The following is an 18,780-nucleotide window of genomic DNA, read 5'->3' as shown; positions in this document are numbered from 1 at the left end:
CATTTGTAAGTTGGGAACTTCATTAATTTAATATGTTATGGAGCTTTGTTTGTAAGCATGGGCCATTTGTAATTTGGGTGTTTGTAAGTCAGGGTTATTTTATTTTATTTATTTAAAATATTTCTGTACCGCTCAAAACATGCGTCTCTGGGCGGTTTACAATTAAAATAATTTAATACATTAAATCAATTAACAATTCAAACCATTTAAAAGATTAAAAACATTTAAAACCCAGTATTAAAGTTAATTATACAGGGAGTGCCTGTATAGTGGTTATGTAGCACATATGAAGCTCCCTTATCCTGGGTCAAATCATTGATCCCTCCTGCCCAGAACTGTCTGCTCAGGCTGGAAATAGCTCTTCAAGGTCTCAAGCTGAAGCTTTCCCCAGCCCAGCTGATATCCTTTGAACAAAAGATGCCGGCGCTGTGGCTCTGTCAGCATGCCAATCATGTCCTTTCTCATTGGCGCTATAGAGTGTTGGACTTGATAGAATGTCACATTTGGGAAGGGGAGGCCTGGGTTCAGATCCCCATTTAGCCATAAAGCTCACCAGGTGGCCACGAGCCAGCCATCATCATGCAACCTGACCGTCCTCACAAGGTAGTTGCTGAGGATAAAATGGGATAATGTCCATGTACATTGCCCTGAGTTCCTTGAAAGAAGGGCAGGATACAAATGTAGTTAAATATATTCTGAAAAAGGCTTGATTGAGACAGAGGAAAAGCTGCCGATATGAAACAGTTTAAGGAAAATATTATTGCAACTAACAGTTTGAAGAATCATATATGATCTTCCTGTGCCCTCTACTAAGAAAAGGAGTTTCTATCTATTTGAAGTGTTCTATCCTCCTTTTTCTTTCATTTGGGAACAAAGCTGTTTCATTCTTTCATTTGGGAACAAAACAATAGAAATTACATAGGAAGCTGCCTTATATAGTCAGATTATTGATCCATTTAGCTCAGTATTGTCTACACTGACTTGCAGCAGCTTTTGGGAATATTTCTCAGTTCGACCTGGCAAGGGCATAGTGAGGGGAGAGTGGGTCTGTGTTCAATACACAGGTGGCCTCCGCTTTCCCCGTGGTGACCCCCATCTTCCTTCCATCGGCAGAACTCCTGGCCAATGGAAGGAGGTGGTACAGAGCCCAGCAGGCCACTGAAGGAGGTGGTTGGCGGTGGATGGGCTGTGTGCATGCCCTCCTTCCATTGGCTGGGAGCCTGGCCAATGGAAGGAGGAGGCACAGAGCCAGGCCAGAAGTGGAAGGAGGTGGTGGTGGAGAGCTTGGCGGCTCCTCCGGATGCTCCATGGCCCCCCGATTCAGAGCACGACAGGTTCTTTGAACCTGTCTGCTCTATTAGGAAAGCTGGTCTATAGGAGGAGAGCTGGTCTTGTGGTCGTCAGCATGATTATCTCCATTGCTAAGCAGGGTCTGCCCTGGTTTGCATTTGAATGGGAGACTACATGTGTAAGAACTGTAAGATATTCCCCTCAGGGGATGGGGCCTCTCTGGGAAGAGCACCTGTATGCTTGCATGCAGAACGCTCCAATGTCCCCCCATCGGCATCTCCAAGATAGGGCTGAGAGAGACTCCTGCCTGTAACCTTGGAGAAGCCGCTGCCATTCTATGTGTAGACTATACTGAGTTAGATGGACCAATGGCCTGACTCAGTATAGAGCAGCTTTCCTATGTTCCACCCTTGCTACCTGAAGATGCCAGAGATTGATCCTGGCACTTTCTGCATGCAAAGGAGATGTTCTTCCATGGAGCTGTGGTCCTACCCCTGCAAGACAATTTCAAACAGCAGCTATTGCCAGTGTGCAAAAAAACAAAACAAAACATGCCAGTGAGTGCCAGCTTTGTGTGCAGGTTCTATTCATCATCCTGGCATGTGTTGAATTGTCAGGGAATGGGTTAAAACTATATGATCAAAACTGGTGGTGGCTTGTGGTAAATGGGGAAATGGATCAAAGTGTTGAAACTGAACTTAGGAGTAAATAATCAATTCCAGGGACAAAAACAGAGTTAAGACTACCCAGAAAAGATGTTGGGTGTCCCGTCAGCATTAAGCAAGAATGTTGAGGTTAATTTGAAAATGGAACCAGGGTCAAAGAGCATAACAGAGTCCAGAGGGTAGGAACTATGGAGAAACATTCCAGGATATTTCCTGAATATTCTCTTGTTGTGGCTTTATACAATGAAACGTAACATGTAAGTGAGAGGTTTGATGTGAGAAGTTTGCTCTGGTTAGGCTGTAGCAAATGTCTTGCTCATACCTCTCCATATCCTGAATGACCTGTGTGCTGAGTTAGAGCTGTTTCCCTTTTGAACTTGTAACAACATTGTGCCTCTATGTTAGCGAGAACAGAGTGACATCACAGGAAAAGCCAACTGATTTAATAGAAAATCACCATGCCATTGCATTTTGAACTTGATATTTTGAATCTGTCGCTGTGTCAATATTCACAATAGCTACAATTCTGCCAAGGTTCTTTCCAATTTAAAAACAGTTTCTGCTGATTTGTCACATTTACAAATAAGCAATTTGTGATTTCTGTTTATTTTCAAGTTTTGTATTTAAAAACCTAAGCAAGAAGGATTTTACTTTTGTTTTTGTATATTTGTTCCAAAGCACACTAACTTCACTTTGTGGTTTGAGAGAGATGGAAATCATAACTTAGACAAGAAAGTATTAAAGGGCTGCTTGATGTATCACACCTTTGTAGTATGAGTCAATATACTGAACATCATCTGAATAAATGTTTAGTGAAAACAAACAAACATGATTTTCTTATCTAAATAGTTCCTTGGTTCAAACATAACTGATGCAGCATGAAGAGTATTATGAATCATAATATTCACCTGCCCTGCATGGTTTCCCAGGTAAAGCATTACCAACGTAACATCAGACGTGGCCACACAGAAGCAGCACCATACTACAGTCCTTAGATTTAGAATGGCATTGATGGCATGTCAACTGAGTCTTTTTTATTTTCAGATTAAAACCCTTTCTTTTTAGAAGAAAAAGGAAATTTTCTCTATTAAAAAAATATTTCTATTTTTATGTGACTGTTCCCTCCCCAATAATGTTAGCTTTTAAAATTATAAACAAAAAAAAATTCTATCTGAACATTACATAGTATGGGCTGGTAAGAAATTACACCCTATGGGGCTGGTAATGACACAAGAGTTCCTGAAAGTAGCAAACAGCAGAGTGTTTTTGTTGTGTTATCGAAACAACATTTTTAATGGGGCCGTACTGAAGAGGTACAATGATGTTTTATTTATTTATCTATCTATCTTTTACATTTATATCCCACTCTTGCTCTGAGGAGCTCAGAGCAGTGTACATGCTTATTTTATCCTCACAACAACCCTGTGAGGTAGGTTAGGCTGAGAGATACATGACTGGCCCAAAGTCACCCAGTGAGTTTCATGGTTGAATGAGGATTTGAATTTGGGTCTTCCTGGTCCTAGTCCAGCACTCTAACCACTACATTGTGCTGACTCTCTATGTTACAGCGGCCACGCTGAATGATGGACTGTGGAGGCAAAGAATTGCAAATGATATTCCTCCAGTTCCAGCAACCAGCTTGCCCCATGCACCTTCCATGTCAAAACATGTCAATTCTGTGTGTGTTTGTTTTTTGTTTTAAAATGGTGGCCCTGTGAGCCTGAACTGGCTCAGAATTGTATAACTGGTATAAAGGTTTTTAATACTTCCCCCCTTCACCACATTCCTGATGTAACCCACCCTCACCAAAGCTGGTATTTGCCTTGAGAGGGAAGCTGCAGTTTGCAAATAGAAGCTTTGAGGGGGTGATTTGCATTGGGATTTGTAGAATCCAGAGGAGAGAGTTGTGATATGCAAGGACAAGACAATGGAGTTGAATCAGGAATATTAACAGTTTGATGAGATAGATATTATTTACAGAGAGGCACATGCAGTCTACCTTCAGTGCAGTGGGGAGTGGACCTGCAGCTGTGAAGGAAATGAAATAATGTTTGTTTCAGATTGGCACCCTCTGCTGTGGCAATCTGGAGAGCCTTCCTGAGTGTACTCATGAACCTCTCAACTTCCGCATTGGCCTGCAGCCAGTACGGCGTGGCTTTTCGAAGTTTGAGGCCTAGATAGCCTGCGAATTGAGCAAGCTAGGAGCTCTGAAAAGGCGGTCCATTGTCACTTTTGAGAACAGCTTGTATGCCATAGGATGAGAAAATCTTATCCAATTTATGAATATGACGGTGAATATTTGTATACCACTTTTCAACAAAAGTTCCCAAAGCGGTTTACATAGATATAAATAAATAAATAAATAAATAAAGTGGCTCCCTGTCCCCAAAGGGCTCACAATCTCAAAAAGACACATACAACAGACACCAGCAACAGCTACTGGAGGGATGCTGTGCTGGGAATGGATAGGGCCAATTGCTCTCTCCCTGCTAAATAAAGAGAATCACCACTTTAAAAAGGTGCTTCTTTACTCAATTAGTAGGGGATTACAGTATTAGCTGAAGTGCTGGTAAGCATTTTCACCTCTGGAAAACAGCTATAATGATCAATGACAACCAATAGATGCTCACCATTGGGGATCACAAAAATCAACACTGACCTCCACCCATGGTGAAGAAGGAAGAAGAGAAACTTGTAGTGAAGTTGAGTAACTCTGAGGAACTGCAGCCTGACACAGAGAGCAAGACTGCACACATTGTTCAGCAAGGGAATCAGTTATAGAAAACTTTGCTTTTCACCATACTTGGTGACCTTCATGGGCCAAATCAATGGCACGATTCCATAAAACCAATGGAATAACCAGTTGCATGCCCCGAAGGAGGAGATCAGTGTCTGTAACAGCAAGTTCATTTCACACATTGGCAAAGGATCGAATGGTGGCTTGTGCCTCAGAAGTCAAATGTGCTAAATCATTCAAAAGTGCTTTCCGCTGTGAATGGTCTTAATGACAATCTGTAGGCAAGGGTCATCACATGTAGCAGACGCTATTTCCTGCAAAGAAAGAGCTTTGGGAACTGTGTGGGAGAGAAGAAAGTTGACTTGTGCCTCTGCCTTGGTTGTAGTATCATGATCAGACGTTGTGCTGGAGATAGGATATCTGGAAAATTAATCAGCTGGATTATCTTTACTGAGTGATAGATGACCCTGTAGTCATATCCCTGCAATTTAAGCATCCATTGTTCAATACACACTGGAGGTTGAAAGGACGGAATGTTGAACATAGGTTGCAGAGGCTTGTGATCAGTTATGACTGTGAAAGGATCCATAAATGTAGAAGTGAAAATGAGAACATGCCCAGGCAATTGCTAGTTCTTCCCACTCTGTTTGAGAACACCATCGTTCTGTGGGTGAAAGAGCTTCGCTAGCATATGCTATGGTAGAAATATGGCCATGTTGATCTACTTCTATGAAGACAGCACCCAGGCCAACAGGGTTGGTGTCCACCCAAAGTTCAGTCTGTTTGTTGGGGTCAAAGTATGACATGACAACATTACTTGCAAGGGCATTCTTGAGCTCTGTGAAAGCATCTTGATATTCAGCCAACCACTCCCATGGTTGATCCTTTTTTGTAAGATCCCTGGGAGTCTAGGATATTGCCGTGAGCTGTTAGATGAATCTGCCACAATAATTTGCAAGGCCCCAAAGGCTATGAACTTCAGTGGGAGTGGTGGGTACAGTAGCATTGTGCATTGCTATTACTTTTTTGGGTTCAGCAGATATACCGTCCTTGGAAAAGTTATAGCCAAAAAACTCGGTGGTTTTTTTGAATTTGCATTTGCTCTGGTTAAGAGTCAGATTATCCTCCTGCAGACACCATAAGACTGCAGTAAGATGAGAGTCATGCTTCTCTTCTGTGGTACCAAACACCAAAATATCATCACTGAGCACACCTAGGAGTCCAATATTTCCACAGCAGAAGAAATGCCAAAACTGAGGCACTTGTAGTGCCGAAGGCCCACATGAGTTGAAAATGTCATGATATATAAGGAATCAGGTTCAAGTTGTTGGTAACCAGCAGTAAGATCAGCAATGATGTCATTCCATTAACAATGATAACATTCCAATGATCCATTAAGATCAGCAATGATGTCATTCACAGTGGGAATAATGTCTCCCCTGCTTGATTGGGGAGGCGCGTGTCTACACATATCCTGATTTTGTCCAGCTGTATAGGTTTTGGGCAACAGCTATGGGGAGACCCATGGGATAGGGCCATCCATGTGCTCAATGATAACAAGTTCCTCCAAATGTCCTGAGTCTTCAACCAGATGTATTCCTTTCCTAATATGGAAAGGAATACGTCTGTGTAGCAGGGCAACAGGTTGAACTGTTTCATCAATGTGAAGTTTTACTTGCTTCCTTTTCAACTTTTCAATGCCTTGAAACATGTGCTCATACTAGTGGAGGTTAAAAGGAAGTGGATCAGGAAGTATAGTCCGGAGCATTGTGATGAGCCCCAAGGCATTGGCTGTGTCATAGATGAGCAAGGTATCATCACTAGGAGCAACATACATGGGATTTATGTGTCCTGGAAGGTAAAATGTGCCTGGAACATGCCACATAGAGGCAACAGAGTTGGAGTTGCATAGGGGTAAACTTTAATGGTTGAGCGCAACAGCAGCAGTTTCTGAGGAAGTGCCTCATAGTCACACTTGGCCATCACATTTATAGTTGCACCTGTGTCAGTTAAAACACGAACTTTGTGTCCTCCTATGAAAACATAGCAATGAGGCAGACCCTTATGGTCAGAAGTAGTTGGGGCAGGAGAACAGACAGTATAGATGTATAAGTTATCTTCCTCAGGAAGAGCAGCCTGAAGATCATTTGCCTACCCATGACTCTGCTGGCGAGGACATGAGGTAATCTGTGAGGACCTGCAGACTCTTGCATAGTGGTTCTTTCCCCTACAGGCATGGCAAGTTGTGCCCCTAGTAAGGCAAACACCCTTTTGGGGATAAAACCCACCACAGTTGTAAACAAACTCATTGGGCTGTCTGCTCAGGCACATACTGCATGGCTGAAAATGGGTGGGTGACTTGGGAAAATGTTGGCTGCTTGCATCTGGGGTGTGTGTGAAGCTTTTGTATAGTTTCCATTTGTGGGGCATGGCTGCCTTGCTCAGTCAGTTGGGCATGTTGTCCAGACATTTCATTTGCTCAGGCTGTGTCTAATATTTTGGTGAGAGTCATCTGGGGTTCACATAGAATTTGTCGCCAAAGCTTGGCTGAGGAACATCCTTGTATTATCTGTGCCCTTATCTCGTTGACTGTGTTTGTGAATGCACAGGAGTGTGCAAGGTTATGAAGATGGGTGTGATATGCACCAGTACTTTCTCCTTCCTTTTGATGTGCTTGCCAAAACATACACTGCTCAAAGTCTGTATTTGTAGGGCTTAAAATACTTGGTGAGTGCTAGCTTTGTCTTTTCATAATCATCACTATTTCTGGTATCTGGTACAGTTTTGAAAATATGATGAACTTCACCGCCAAATGTAACAGCATTGCCTGTTTGGTGGTGGGGTCATTTTCCTTGATCACAAGAAATAGATTTTCCAGTCTTTCAAGCCAGTGGTCCTATCTAGGTCCCAATGTAGCGCGGGAGTCATGAACAGCAAATTCAGGAAAAGGCAGAAGCTCCTAAAATTGGAAAAAGAACCCGTCACTGTTGGAAAGTATGCTGTGCCACTGAAGAAAAGAAGCACTCCCAAGTAGAATTGCAGCCACCCAGATGGCTCAAAATGAGATCTCACCCAATGTAACATTCCCAACATTCTGATGCCGGCAGGACCATCTTGTTTTTTTAAAGTTCCTTTTAGAATTGAACCACATCCTGAATTTACATAATCTGTACAAATATACATTAGTTGACCTCTTTAGGGATACAAGAGGCCCTCTTTTTAGTTGTGGGGGTTCTGTTCCGACCTATTTCCATAGACAATGAAATTGTGACTAAAGAGAACTTAACCCTATGGGGACTGAGAGGTTAGATTCCTAAGCACATTGAAGTGTGCTGAAAATCACAAGGGGAAGCAGGGGTGAGAAGAAAAAAGCACAGTACCTTGCTCTCCAGTAATGCCCCCCAAATTTTCAAATCCTCCTATTTTTGTTCTTTTTTGAGGGGGGGTCCCCAGAAAAGAGCCACAAAATGGCTCAGAAGGTACAGAAATAAAAGGTACAGGTTTTAGCAGTGTACCTTGAGTTGATTTTATGCTGACTGAAGTGGTAGAAGGGGTGGTTCCTTTGGCTCTAAATCCCAAAATCTCAGGAAATCTCAAATTTAATCTGCTGAAGGGATGAGCAGGTTGTCACAGATGTTTAAAATCAATTTTTTAAATTAATTTTTTATTAATCATATTTTATAAATGAAAATATCAGCATATCAGACAACAAAATATGGGGTTTTCATCAATCAGGAGAGAGAGAGAGAACATCTTTCCAAAACACAGTGTCCTCTTGTGATATATTGAATAGCTTGTTGTGTAATTGCATAATTAATGATTGCATACTAGCACTTGATCAAGCTATCAGAGTTAAGAGATTCCATAAGAGACCCTGAATTGCTGCATTAATTTCTCCATTAGGGCAGCTTCCAGAGTATTTACTATTGGTTGGTGGTTGGGTAAGCTCTTTCCAACAGTGTACAGGTTCCATTTTTGCAGCCATTAAATTATAAATAACAACAGTGTTATAAGACAACCCTGGATCTTCATTTCAGATTTCCAGCAAAGCTGACATCAGATCAGGTTTTAATTGAGAACCAAGAACTATCATTTCCCAATAGGACTGAATCAATGCACAGCTCCACCAAGTGTGGTGCAGAGTCCCCCTCCTCTGACACTTCCTCCAACAATTGGGAGAAATGTCAGTGTTAAATTTATTCAGTTGTATGGTTGTTAAGTACCAGTGGCAGACAACTTCTAAGGCACATTCTATCTTATTGGCAGAAATTGCTTTATCAGGGAAACCAGTTCACCCTGCAGGCTACAGGTCAGAAATACAGAGATAGTTGAGAAACAAAACTGGCATTCTGTCCTGAATGAGTTCATTTGAAAGTGCATCTAACTTATTTCCACAGATCTGACTTCCAAGTAAATGTGACCCGCTAAACAGGAAGGCCTACAAAGACATTATGTTTGTGCTTGGACCTTGCCTGGGCAACACAGCTTTGGCTATTGATTCATTCAAGAGAGTTGTGATGTTCTCCTCACCTCCACTCTTTAAAAATATGATTTTTAAATGGGGGGAAAGCGGGGGGGCACTAAGCACACACTACATTGGATAAAGTTGCAGGGTGCAATGGAAACATTTTTTTTAAAGGGGGATGATCTGCCTGCTTGCATCTCCCACATGGCAGGAGGTGCAAGATGGACAAGCCAGTAAGAACATCTGTCAAATGTATTCTAGATTTGACTTAAAAATAAATCCAGCAAATAGAAATCTAGCACATCAGGCAGCATACTAGGCTACAACATACTGCAGATGGGGTAGCAGAATGCTGAGGTGATAAGAGTAGATTACCACTTCACACTTCAAGTGGGACATGCCATGTTTGACTGCTTCCTCATGTTTAAAAAAATCTCCACAAATAGAAAATTAGCAGATCAGAGAGAAAGGTTCTAGCCTAGTCTTTTATCTGCTGTGCTTGATTTATGTTTGCAGAAACTTAATAACTTACTTACTAACTTATTTATTTATATTAAAATGTTATACTAACTAACTCAGATGGCACTAGGCAGTGTGTGTGTGTGTGTGTGTGTGTGTGTATATATATATATATATATATATATATATATATATATATATATATATATGAATGATTATAACAATTTAAAAACTGCTGAAGACCAGGCTAAAAAGATGCATCTTTAAGGATTTTTAAAGGCTGTTAAACATCTTAAGCCTTGGGTATCTTTAGGAGCACATTCTATAAGCACAGCTCTGAGAGATCAAGCCCAATGCCTGTCTAGTCCAGCATTCTCTTTCACACAGTGGCCCACCAGATGCCTCTGAGAAGCCAACAAGCAAGATGTGAGGGCATGCCTTCTCTCCTGCTGTTGCTCCCCTGCAATTCATATTTAGAGGCATCTTGCTTCTGAGAAAGGAGGTGGCCTATAGCCACCAGACTGGTAGCCATTGATAGACCTGCCCTAAATGAATTTGTCTAATCCCCTTTTAAAGCCATCCAAGTTAGTGGCCATCACCACATCCCGTGGCAGAGAATTCCATAGATTAATTATGTGCTGTGTGAAAAAGTACTTCGTTTTGTTGGCCCTCAATTTCCTGGCCTTCGTTTTCATGGGATGACTCCTGGTTCTAGTGTTGTGTGTGTGTGAGAGAAATTTCTCTCTGTCTACTCTCCCTACTCCAGGCATAATTTTATACACCTCTGTCATGTCTCCCTTTAGTCACCTCTTTTCCAAACTAAACAGCCCCAGATGCTGTAGCCTTGCCTCATAAGGAAGGTGCTCCAGGCCCCTGATCATCTTGGTTGTCCTCTTTTGTACCTTCTCCTATTCTACAATGTCCTTCTTAAGATATGGTGACCAGAACTGTATGCAGTACTCCAAATGTGGCCACACCATAGATTTGTATAAAGGCATTATGATATTAGCATTTTTATTTTCAATCTCCTTCCAATTATCTGTGGCATGGAATTTGCATCTTTCACAGCTGCCACGTACTTCGTTGACACTTTCAATGAACTGTGCAACCATAACCCCAAGATCTCTCTCCTGGTATGTCACAGACAGTCAGACCTCTATATGTGAAGTTGGGTTTTTTCTGCCCCAATATGTATCACTTTACATTTGCTTACATTTAACACTTTGTACATTTAAATATTGTTTACATATCTGCCATTTTGTTACCCACTCACCCAGTTTGGAGAGATCCTTTTGGAACTCCTCACAATCTGTTGTGGATTTCACTACCCTAAGTAAGTTTAGTGTCATCACAAATTTGGCCACTTAATTGGTTACCTTTTTAGATCATTTATGAACAAGTTAAAGAGCACTGGTCCCAGTACAGATCCCTGGGGGACCCCATTTCATACTTCCATTCCATTTAGAGAACTGTCTATTTATACCTACCCTATCCTTCAACCAGTTTCCTATCCTTCAACCAGTTACCAATCCATCCATGAACCTGTCCCCTTATCCCATGACTGCTAGGTTTGCTCAAGAGTCTTTGGTGAGGAACTTTGTCAAAAGCTTTTTGGAAGTGCAAGGATACCATGTCAACTGGATCACCTTTATCCACATGCCTGTTGACACTCTCAAATAATTCCAAAAGGTTAGTGAGGCAAGATTTGTTCTTGCAGAAGCCATGCTGGTTCTCCTGCAACAAGGCCTTTTCTTCTATATGTTAACAATTATGTATGTTTTCCATCAATTTACCTGGCACAGAATTTAAGCTAACCAGTCTGTAATTTCCCAAATCCCCCTGGATCCCTTTTTGAAAATGGGAGTTGCATTAGCTTTTAGTCCTCTAGTATAGAGCCTGATTGTTGGGACAAGTTGCATATTTTTCTAGGAGATCAGCAATTTTTCATTTGAGTTCCTTCAAAACTCTTGGGTGGATGTCATCTAGCCCTGGAAATTTGTTAATTTTTAGTTTTTCAAGAAAGTTTAGAACATCCTTTCTCATCACCTCAAATTGTCCCAGTTCTTCAGCCACCAAGCCTAATTTCATACCTAATAACTATACCTAATGCCTAATTATACCTATACCTACTTTCTAATTAATTATTCCCTATTAATACCCATTATTATTTGCTATAATATCTATAATTATTCCCTATTAATACCTAATTCCTTACCTCCATACCTATACCAATTCCCTACCTAAGGAGCAACTACAGAGAAGGCCAGGTCCCAAGTCACTGCTAGGTGAGCTTTCAGCAGTCAGAGATGGACCTCTCTGGATGACCTTAATATGTGGTAGGGATCATGCGGAAGAAGACACTCTCTCAGGTAACCCGGTTCTAATTCATATTTGGCTTTAATGGTAATTACCACCATTTTCCCTGGAAACATCTCAGGAGACATAGGGGAACATTATAAATGTGATAACTTACCTGCAGTCTGAAGTGGTTTAATATATTCTGCCACTGCATTCTGCTGCACATGTAGACCAGCCCTTATATTTATGCTGCATTTGGATTAACTCCTTCTCCATGAGAATGTATGCAAGAACCCACAGTTTGTGTACAAACTTCCCACTTGTATACAGTGAGACAATGAGGCCTTTTGAACAGAAGTTAATCCCTCCAAAGCGAGGTTGTTGCCCCTGTGCCATGAAAACTGTTAGTATCCTTCTGTTGGGACAGAAGCCAGAATGTGTTCTGCTTGCGAACAATGAGAACCTGCTAGAGGTTTCTCTCCACAACAAATGTTGAAAATTGAGCAGGGAAGCAAACAATTACCAAATGCTCTCCTATAAAACCATGCGATGTCAGTCGTGTTAAATATTGCAGGCTCATTAAATTAACAGTAAAAGGTATAAATCCTGTTTTTTGTGCAGTAGTGGTATAAGGCAGTAGCTTTCAAAGTCTGCTCCTGGGAACCCTAGGGCAGTGCCTTTCAGGCAGTTGTACATCACAGTATTCCAGGTGGTCCTTGGCCCTGATGCCATGGGGACTGCGTGACACTGCTCCATGTGGCCCAATTCCATTGGAACAAGAGATGGCTAGGGTGGTAATGCACTGGCAGCAAAGGACGGGAGTGCCCCATTTTTCAAAAGAGGCACAAGCTGGACAGTGAAGGTGCACAGTGGAGGAGAGATCAAGAGAGACAATTTTGGGGCATTGCACCCTTCTGCACATAGCAGATGTTTCTGGTGATAGAGCTCTTTGCCAAAGTGGTACCCTTGATGGTAGTGCAGAGAAACTTGGATTTACCAGACTAATTGGTGGGGGAAGGGGGAGGTCAGTCTGGATTAGGTGGTCCTAATTGCAGCAAAAATATGGTTACAAAAGTTGGTAAGATAAACTAGAATATGTTTCCACAACACAAAACATGCAGCTTTTGGGACACTGAAGGTAACTGACGACGACAACAAAAAATCTTTGCACACTAGCACACAACATACTCTCTAGGATTCAGAAAGTATTTTTCTGCACAAGGTCTCACAGCACGTGCCTGGGACAGTGGTTGAGAGCCAAATAACAGACCAACATAACCAAACTTCTAGATCTTCAAGTGCTGTCCAGAAAATCCAAAATCCAGAATATCGGGGTCTAGAAAATTGACATTTCTCTAAACTCACAAAAGTAGTGCTTACAAAATCAAACCACAAACAAACAACACTGGGTCCTCCAGGGCTTACTGTGAACATCTATAATTTTGGACAAGTTTCCCTGAAAGCTTGCTAGTCTGCCATTACCAGTCTTCTTTTTGCAGGTGTGTAGGGTGCAGCCTAGGACCTGCTGACTGATTGCACAGGGAAACATATCTGGGCAGTGCTCTACTTGACTAAGTGTGTGCCATAGATACCACTCCAAAACCTCTGCAGTGCTCTGTAGTTCCTCAGCAGACACATGAGGGCAGTTCACAGAATCATAATTAGGGTAGCAGAAATCTCCTGCCCTAATTTGGAAGCTGTGCGCACTCCTGTTTGCCAATAGTGTGTCAGTTAAAACCAGGGTTGGAGGCATCCCCATGTTCATCTGTTGAGCAACAGCTGGTTTAGAGGACTTTTCCTCCTACCTCGTTGGGCAGCTGGGTAGGAGGGAGCCTTCTGATCTAGCTTCTGCTTAGCAGATGCCTCCAAGTGCCTCCAAGCTTGATTGAACACACACACAATCAGCAAACACCAGCACACCTCTCCTACCCTAATTACAATTGTGTGAACTGCCCTACCAATGTGGGAAGCCAGTGATGCATGTTTGAGAGCCACTGCTGTATGATATAAAGTATTGGACTTGGACCAGGAGGGAGGCCCACATTCAAATTCAGTCAAGTTCACAAGAAGGCACTGGGCAAGTAAATAAAATCTTGCTTAACCTGAGATAGCATAACATAAGCCTTTGCTGAACCTGAGCTCAGCAGTGGAAAGATGAAATGCAAAGGTGATCAGACTCACATTGTGTATGTATGTTTTAATAAAGACAATTTCAACACTGATATCACACACAAAAATAGTGTCTGAATTTTGTGTGCTGTGTCTAAGTTCTGGTGTAGCAGAATTTGTAAACATTCAGCTTATATACCAGAACACCTAGTTTTTAGTCGTGGAAAAAGTATTGTGAACCAGTAGTTTCCTCATCTGTGCACATATTCTGCAGAGTTCTGCCTCTTCTCTGACCATTTAAAGTGTGCCATTATCTGCAGTGCAGTTACAGAGGCTCCATAATTAATGTAAGAGGAGAATATTACAGTATATCCAATGCATGGATAAACAAAGCTAGTATATGTTGAAGGCTGCAGCTTCTGAGGCTGGTAATATTAAGCATTTGGAGTGATGCCTATGTGTTGATTTGTGTCCCAATGCTATTATTTGCTTGCTGATTGACCAGTCAGAAGCCATTCTTCCTCTTTGTACCATGACAACTAAAAGAAATCAAATGACCTCCTAGAAATGTTGACGCTTGAAAAGGTTTGTTAAAGGCATTGGGTTTCCTCTCCTTGGAGGGAAGCTCTAAACATGCTCCGTTTATGGGGCAGCCATTCAAACAATTTGGAAATTTCTGTGTGTTCTGCAAATGATAACAGCAGGCAGGAATAATTATCCACTTGAGAGAGAGCGTGAAAGAATATCTCTCATCTGAGTTGTGCACTGCTGACTTCCATTTCATTTCTAGATGAGTTTAAGGCATGTTGGATTTCCTCTCACTTCAAAAATCCCTGGATAATATAAGCCATGATTTTTGAAGAGTCTGATGAACTGTCTGGTGAGAACTGTAAAAACCAAAGTTGTGATAATTCATTACTGAGTGTCAGGTACTTGATTTCCAGATCTTTGAGAAATCAAGTCCCAGCAGTTATAATGGTTGCCCGTAAGTGTGGCAGACAAAGCAGGCTAATGTGAAGTGAAGTCTATAGGATGGGCAACAGTCTGAAGGTTGTGGTAGCAGTCTATACGGAAAGAGAGAGAGGATTGGCTGTAGCCAAGCAGAGCTGGGCAAAACAATGTATGGCTGGATCAGAAGCAAGAAGCAAGCAGGAGAGTAAACCAATAGCCAAGGAACTCGTGCTGGAAGAGACCATGCTAATAGGTATTCTCTTCCTTTTGTTCCTTCTCTAAATGTTCAAAACCATTAATGAAAACAGTGAGAGTAAATGGTGCAGCGGGGAAATGACTAGACCAGCAATCCAGAGGTTGCCAGTTCGAATCCTCGCTGGTATGTTTCCCAGACTATGGGAAACACCTATATCAGGCAGCAGCAATAGAGGAAGATGCTGAAAGGCATCATCTCAGACTGCACAGGAGATGGCAATGGTAAACCCCTCCTGTATTCTACCAAAGAAAACCACAGGGCTCTGTGGGCGCCAGGAGTCGACACCGACTCAACTGCCCATTTAACCTTTGATTCTGCAGGAGGGATTCATTAGCTCAGTTATCCAAAGCAAAATTCATTACCAGAGCCGTAAAGAACATCTTTCACCCACCCTTTTGTGTTTACTACCTCTTGAGTTTCTAAATGTGATGGCTGGTAAATGTAAACCCAGGGCTAGCAAGTACTAAAAAGAAACTAGTACCGGAGCAGAGATGAACTAGTTTGTGCAGAATATGTTTTCAGACTGCGTTCCAGTGAGCCTTAGTGTTCTTTGGGCATTTTCTTACCTGAAAGGCAACTTGTCCACCAATTTATTTCTGCAATATGCAGCCACAAGAGAATATTAGGTGTGTTCTTGGCATGTTTTCAGTCCATACAGAACAACCAAGTGGATTGAAAGGACTGGCTAGTGCCCTGCATGAGCTGAAAAGACTCTCTTGTACACTCCCCAAGGTCTTTTGCTGTGTGCAGGTGTTCTGTGGCAGGCATGCAGATGTTGCTTGACAAATAAATTGATGCGCAAAAGATTCTGTAAAGACAGAAAGTTTGAGAACTACGAATGAAGAAGAAATACTGGGCCAAATTAAGCATTCAGTCATCTAGTATGAAAGAGAGAAGTATGAGTCTCCTGCTGATATGATGGAGAGGAAGGAAAGTGGTAGGACTGAATAGGTACAGCAAGAATGGGCAAGGGAAGGTTAACTGGTAACAGAGTATTGGATAACCAAATAAGCCCAGAAAACCAGAAGAGACTGCAGAATAAATGACTTTAAATGTGGGGTCTAAAGCAGTAGAGATTGAGAACATTGGTCTACTAACTTCAGTGGAACCGACTGCTTATAAAATAAGTGTGCATAGGATTACAGCCCTACAAAACCAAAACCCAACTAATTTTTAAAAATAATGATTCCCCTTTTTATTTGTTTTTATTTTGATCATTGTTCTGAAGGAGGAGAGATGTTGGCAGGGCATACAGTGAAAAGGGCCAGAATTCTAGCTGAACTTCCCACACCTAATATCATAGGTTTTAATTTGAAAACCCTGAACCTGAAAATGACACCAGAGTTTTCTTTTGTTCAAGTAAAAGCAGCAGAGTTGTAAGAGTTCAGAAAGCATTATCCAAGGACAAGGGATTCAAATCTAGGCCCGGGAAGTAGGGCTGTGTGACACTTCAGGGGCCTTTTCAGCTTTGACTTTAATAACAATGCCTGGTTGGGGCACAAGTGAAGCAAACTCGACCGAACCATTCAGTCCTTTCCAATCCATCTTCTGAAGATATTTACAGATCTGGGCAGGGCCAGGATACAGGCTGCTTTCCTGTATCTTTGCCTCCGGTGGTGGAGTAAGCCATGTCTTCCATAGCTTGCATTTTAAAATGACTCCCCCGCCTTTAATTCCCCTATTGTCTTGGGAACTGTTGTCTTTTCTGAGGCTACAGCTATTGAAAGGAGCCTGTCTCCTGCCTCATTTCCTAGGTACTTTTAGAGATGGGGATAAGGAAGTGTCCAAAGCAAAGCTGAAGGGTTCAGGCTGAAGTGTTAGGCTCCCCAGCCATTCCAAATAAAAATTAGAACCTCTCTGAATCGCCAAGGTGGGACCCAAATCAAACAGGGCTCACTTCACACAGCCCTGCAGGGAATGCTGGTCTTTTGACGTTCAGGATCTTCTGTATTTTGTAGTTGTGTGTAGTGCAGGCTCTTGACATCTTCTCATGTCAAAGTGCTGCACAGTATGTTTCAAACACACAGTGTTTGAAAAGTGACACCTGACAAAATTATCTCATTTACACAAACAATAGAGGTTTAAGAGCTCCTGTTTTGAAATACTGCTCATCCTGAAAGCCCTTTTTCTCATCAGCCCTGATTTTGATCTGTGTGGGGAGTGGGTCTACATGCAACACTTTCCTTCAAACCATCCCTTCCCTCTCTGGCCAAAAGCTGCTGCAAACTGCTGATGGGGATTCCACCACCCCCTCCCCGTGACTATGTCAAAGATGTAGTGACAGAAAAAATCTCTGACCTTTGGTAATCCTGATAAATGTTGGTTGGTTTAAAAAAAAAAATGTTTGAGTGTCTGCTAATTGGAAAGAGTTTCAATCCTACCTGCCCTCTGCACTGTTCACAGCAACTAGGTTGAAGTGATTTGGGTTGCCAGATTGGATATATTTGCTACAGGCTACAAGGCAAGGGAGGCAACCCAGGCTTTTAATTAGATCCATGGTTTTAAATTTTTAATGTTGGTTTTAAATGATTTTAATGTTAATGATTTCAATGTTTAAATGATTTTAATTGTTGAATTGGTTTAGTTTGAATTTTAATTGTCAATTGGTTTTAATTGGTTTTATTTTGATGTAAACTACCCTGAGCCATTTTTGGAAGGGCAGTATATAAATCAAATCAAATAAATAAATATACACAAAAACATAAGATTTGAAGTAGGACCTGGTGATGTCACAACTGTCAATCCCTGGAAAATTGGGGGCAGGGAGGATCTAAATAAATAAATAAATAATAAATCTGACTCCGGGGCAGAGTCCGGCGGCAAACAAAAATGGTCTGAGATTAAGCTTTGCTGCCTATCTGTCTGAGGGGGTGGGGGCAAAAAAACCCCTGCCGAAACAGTATCATTTTTGGCAAACTGGCAACTCTGGTTGTTCGCTAGTGATGTAAGGAACATTGGCTTCCTAGGTAGGGACATGAGCAGAATGAAGGTAGACAGAGCCAGAGGAGTGGAGCCAGGACAGAACCTAGGGAAATCGGTAGATACGAACATAGGAAGCTGCCTAGTATCAAGTCAGACCATAGGTCCGTCCCACTCAGTATTGTCTACACAGACTGACAGCGGCTTCTCCAAGGCTGCAGGCTGGAGTCTCTCTCAGCCCTATCTTGGAGATGGGGGTGGGGGCTGAGGGCATGGTTATCTCTAATTTTTTTTCTTGTGTGTGTGGAATGAATTTTGTCCTGGACGGCAGTAACAAAGCAATGTGTGCACACGTATATTCAGAGTGGGACTGCCCTGATTCTGTCTGAGCAGGATCTAACATTAACTGAGCAGACATTTAAAAAATTATGTACGCACACATGGACACGCGCACGCCTTAGAGGGAACACTGGCAGCGGGGCTTGGAACCTTCTACATATAAGCATGCAGGTGCTTTTGCCAGAGTGGCCCCATCCCCTAAAGCAGGCCTGCTCAACTTTGGTCCTCCTGCAGATGTTGGCCTACAACTCCCATTATCCCTGGCTATTGGCCACTGTGGGGGCCAATAACA

The 18,780-nt window shown here is 42.1% G+C and overlaps 1 protein-coding gene across 34 annotated transcripts in view; it reads left to right on the top strand.

The window, feature by feature from the left end:
* ANK3 (ankyrin 3) overlaps nt 1-18,780 on the top strand; it is a 661,543-nt gene that overhangs the window by 389,272 nt on the left and 253,491 nt on the right. The window lies entirely within an intron of this gene.

Source organism: Hemicordylus capensis, chromosome 3, assembly GCF_027244095.1.
Source record: "Hemicordylus capensis ecotype Gifberg chromosome 3, rHemCap1.1.pri, whole genome shotgun sequence".
NCBI classification, from domain to species: Eukaryota; Metazoa; Chordata; class Lepidosauria; order Squamata; family Cordylidae; genus Hemicordylus; species Hemicordylus capensis.
The sequence above is the reverse complement of the archived record's forward strand: the minus strand, read 5'-3'. Positions and strand labels throughout refer to the sequence as shown.